The sequence below is a fragment of the Eschrichtius robustus genome, chromosome 4 (assembly GCF_028021215.1).
Source record: "Eschrichtius robustus isolate mEscRob2 chromosome 4, mEscRob2.pri, whole genome shotgun sequence".
Lineage (NCBI taxonomy): Eukaryota > Metazoa > Chordata > Mammalia > Artiodactyla > Eschrichtiidae > Eschrichtius > Eschrichtius robustus.
This window is the reverse complement of record NC_090827.1, coordinates 6,426,899-6,432,057: the sequence shown is the minus strand read 5'-3', so window position 1 is coordinate 6,432,057 and position 5,159 is coordinate 6,426,899. Positions and strand designations below refer to the sequence as shown.

The 5,159-nt window shown below is 38.2% G+C and overlaps 1 pseudogene; it reads right to left on the bottom strand.

The window, feature by feature from the left end:
• Nucleotides 1–248: 248 nt before the first annotated feature.
• On the bottom strand, nt 249–1,270 carry LOC137764457 (ATP-dependent RNA helicase DDX39A pseudogene; annotated as a pseudogene).
• Between the last annotated feature and the right edge of the window lie 3,889 nt (nt 1,271–5,159).

Genomic DNA, 5,159 nt, shown 5'->3' with positions numbered 1-5,159 from the left:
CAATAAAGGTCTATTAAAAAAATAATAAAAATAAATAAATAATAAATACCTGGTTTCTAGCACCACACAGGCCTTTCTTTGAGAGCATATCTCCATCACCACCTTCTGAACTGAATTTTTCCATAATAAAAATTTATTCTTACACAAATCTACAGCTTTTAAACAGTAAAAAGAAAGACCCACTGTCACCTAGGAAGAGGACTTGAAGCGACACATGGGAAGCAGGGCGGCTCCGGGACATCAGGGCACGTGGTTACCTGCTCTGCTCAATGTATGTGGAGATGTTTATTTCTTCTGGAAGCTCTGCCACATTCATTTCAAACCTGTCCTGGACATCATTGAGGATGTTGGCATCATGCTCATCAGACACGAAAGTAATTGCCAGGTCTTTGGTTCCAAAGTGACCCGCACGGGCCACGTGGTGGAGGTAGCTGTCCGAGTCCTCGGGCATGTCATAATTGAAGACAGTGTTGACACGCTCAATGTCCATTCCTCAGCCAAACAGATTGGTGGCCACCAGGATCCACCACTGGAAGTCCTTGAACTGCTTGATAACGTGACAGTTGCTCCTCCTGGGCCATGGCCCTGTGGATGGCAATGGCTGGGAAGTTCTGCTCCACGAGGAGCTGGGCTAAGGCCATGCAGCATTGCACCGACTTCACAAATATCACCACCTGGTTAAACTCCAGCACGTCCACGAGATCAAAGAGCTTGTGGTTCTTCTGCAAGAAATCTGATGCAGTACTGCTGCAGCCCAAGCAGTGTGAGCTTGGTCTCGTCGTCCACAAACACCTCCACGGGGTCTTGCCTGAACTTCCTGCAGACGGGCAGGAACAACTACTGTCAAGACTAAGAGACTGGTTCAGTGGGATGGAACAATCTGCCGACTCAGCTTCTGAACTCTGAGACTTGGAGAAGTTTCAAACGTGGGACTTTAGGGCAGCACAATTTGCCACCCCTAGTTGTGTCTCTTTGGCAAGAGGATTAATCTAGGCTGGTTATTTTAAAAAAAAACATGACTCCGGAGGTCTTTCTTGTTATCTCCCCCTTAACTGCCTGCCTTTAGATTTATGGTACTGTTCCTGGAATAAAACAGTCACCGGAGATGTCTGCAAAACATGGGCTAGGAGTGGTGGGGGAACAGGGCCTAGAGATCAAAGTCCACTCTGTGTCTCATTGTCTCCATGTGGCCCAGCAAACAGTTGTTTACCAAACATTTGCTTCTCCATCTTCCAGGAATTGCCTTCCTCCCCTCGGAAGTCCCGACCATCTCCCGCAACAGAAGCTTTTGTCTTTAGCTGAAGACTGTGTTTAAAGTGAGAATTTCAACCATCGTGGTGAGTTAGTTTTCCCGGGTCTCTCCATTGTTCGATTTTCTGTTAATCTGCCTCATGTTAATCTAATTCTTAGAGCAGCCAGAAGAGCCTAGAAGGGTGGAGGAAAATATATTCCTCCCCAAAAACACACACACACGTTGGATAATTATTAGTTCTGTTTCTCTGGGGAACCCTGACTGATACAGGAATCTACACTGGGGTAAAGCGCTAGACTGTTTTATATAACTTAAAACTGCAGTCCCCAAATTTCTCCTTCTAATTTCTCAACTTTCCATTTAATATTTATTGTGACTATCTGATAATAGAGTGATACAGAAATAAGTATGTAATTTATTAGAAAATCACAAAACTTATCCTTTTGGTTTTTTACAGAACAGAAAAATAAGTATTAAAACATTGGTTTATTTTCCATAGGAATAAACATAATTGAGGCCAAATTTGAGATAATAGATTAAATATTTGTTCAGTCTCCATGTGATTTAACTTTCTTGTCTACAGTTTTGCAGAAAATGCTTTTTTCTTTCCAAATACAATGGGGTCATTTTGTTCACTGTCACTTTCATGTCTTCTTTTTCATACTTCTCAACATTCACGAAGATTTATGGTCCTTTTTCACCTTTATCTTCTATCACAGGACACAAGGTTATCATTCTGTTCTCTTGCATCAAACACCTCATTTTTTTCACCCCCTCCTTCCACTTTCTATCTCTTAATTCTGAGTCTTTCCCCACCTCTGGATCCTTGGCCTTTTATTTTCCTACTTATTCTTTCTTTCAGAGATTTAGTGTTTCTAAGAATTCAAAAATTTTTTTTCTGTGTTGCTGTGTTTTTAGAATCATCTGTTTTTAGTTCCAGAAATATAAAAAGCAATTGTATTTTACAAGAGAAGATATATTGGTGCACTTTTAAGAAAGCAACAATCACAGCACTAATTAGGAAGGGGGCTAGCAACTCACACAAAAGGGGAATTTGGGGAAGACTCAAAGTAGGCCGACCATAAAATGTGATAATAACAAAATTACACATTTAAAGAAGAGTGGGAATTTTTACAAAGACTATTCATTACTTGTACAAATAACATCAAAACCCAATGCCTCTCTGTCTAGGAAAGAAGGCAATTGATATTAAGAAAACATGAATGTATGGTATTTTTGAATTAGTAAATATGGAACAGCTTTCAGGGAATGAGAAATAATTCCCATATTTCTAAATTACAAATACTAATGTATTTCTCATCCAGCATACTTTTAATTTAAAATGGTTATTAGACCTAAAACTTCTAGTCTGTGGAAAAATAAGTCCTATGGATCTTTAAACAAGTGATATTTATTTTTTTTAATTGAGGAATAAATTATGATATTAAGCAAATTATATACACAGTAAATCAGGTGAGGGTCAAATCAGAATAATCTAAACAGAGATGTTTTATGAATAGAAGAAGCAGTATATATTTCTCTAATGGTACAAGGAATCCAAGGATATTTATGGCAAAATATATGATAATTTAATTGTGAGGAGAAATTCAGATGAAAATTTGGAAACTTATATATATATATATATATATATACACACATATATATGTAAAAAGTTCATATATACATATTGTAAAGACTTCACATTTTACTTGAATAATTTATATTTAAGAAATGTATTTCTTTCTGGTAGTACTTCATACATACGGAAATCAGCATATCGTCACTGAATTGTCCTCAGTACAAAATGTGTCATTTTAATAAAATGATACAATAAAATAGCTATTTGATTTCAGGAACCTATGCATCTGATTTGATATTACATTCTAAATTAAATAGATAGCAAGTGTTTTTTTTTTCCATGTTTCCAATATAGAGAGAGGCCAAAACATTTGCATATGAAATATATTAACTGTCATGAAATACTTATCTTCACAGCCAGTTTCAGCAGATAATATTTATTCAATCTTGCAGTCAGAATTCAAAAGGAAATTTAATGACAATTTTATTTAAGAACGTTGTCATCTTGCTTCTGGAGAAAACAATTGGGACACTATTTCTGCCAAAGACGTTTAGGAAACTCAAGGCTGGCAGTTATGCAAATTCATTTCAAACAACAACTCTGACATCATTCAAGGACACGGTGTTCATAAAGATTTTCTTCTACTGTGACCATCTTTGTAATTGTGCATTTAAAAATGAAAAGTTATATTTTCAACCCATTTAACATCAGGAAGAAAATAATGAAGCTCAGGGTTGGTTGTTTAGATGATAGCATTGAAATTGCTTTAGATTTTTTAGAGAAATGCCGTTTTCCCCATGATGCACTTTATTTTTCTGGTTACTTCATTTCTCTTTCAATTGCCTTGGTTAGCAGTAATGATGTGCAATGTTGGTAATGCATTATTATTGTATGACAAGTGAAAATATTGTAGATTTCAGGGTTTGTAAACATCCAACAAAGAAAGTGTATTTCTTTTCCCCAAACTAATTCAGAACCAAATGGGAGAAAGAATCAGGATTTAGATTGATTAATACCCAAATTTTACCTTTATTATTAGTAGAGTTGAGTGAAGAGCATGATTTTATATATGTGTGAAGAAAACTTGCTACTACTTATCCCCGATTTGGGTTTATTAACCAACCTAGTTAGGGCCACAACTAGAAAAATTACAGGATTTCCATAAAAGAATCGTCCCATGCAGCTTGTGGTCAGGCAGCTCCCAGATAATAAAATATTACAATATTTTATCACTAACTTATTCCAAACTTACTATATTAACTTTTTATCACTGCATAAACATCACCACAGACTTATCAGCTTAAACCAACACTCATGTATTACCTCACAAGTAGGTCAGAAGTCCAGGCACGTCTCTTGTGGGTCCTGGGTGCAAGGAGCCACACCTCACAATGTCACGTTGGCCTGCGCTGAGGCTCAGGGTCCTCTCCCCAGTTCATGTGACTGTGGACAGAGCTCATTTTCTTGCTGCTGTTGAACACATGGGAGCTTGCTTATTCAAGACCAGATAGATCATCTCCCTGATCTCAAGAAGAGCCTAAACAGTCTTTTAAGGATTCACCTGGTAAGGTCAGGCCTACCCAGAATAACTTTCCTTTTGGCTAATTCAATGTCAAACTGATGAAAGATTTTACTTATATCTACAAAATGCCTTCACCTCTGCCATTGAATGTAACATCTTCGTGAGAGTGCATTCCACCATATCTATAGGTTCTTCCTACAACAATGGGAGATTATGGAGGGTATTAACACTAAGGGATGGGAATCTTTGGGACCGTCTTAGAATCTTTCCTACCCCACTTACCAACCACAAAATTCACTCTTTCCTTTAAGAAGTTAACATGGAATAAAGACATAGGACAAGAATTTACCCTAACTAAATTGTTTTACTAGAAAATATCAGGCTAAGGGAAAGTTTGCCTCCAATGAAAAGACTGCTCTGGATATGGGTGTGAATTTTGTGAATTCTTTGGCCCTCATCCCAGCAAGCTAGCAGGATGAATACCCAGCTTTTAGAACTAAGCGTGCTCAGTACTACTCTTCAGTCTCCAGATGCAGGAACTGTCTTGATGGGAAAAAGGCAAAGGTAGAGAGTCACTCCAAATGAGGACCCAGGCTGCCACATGTTTGTCGCAAGCACGTGTTCTCTGAACTTGGGCTTGGATCCAGACAGAGAAGAGCTCACAATGGAAACAGTGATGGCTGTTTGCTCAAGCAGCCAAGAGAAGGAAAAGCGCATTGAAACCCAGCAATGGGGAGAGGCATGGTGGGCCCCTGGGTGGTGAAACCAACCTGACAACAGGGCAGGATCAGAAAGCCCATTCCCAG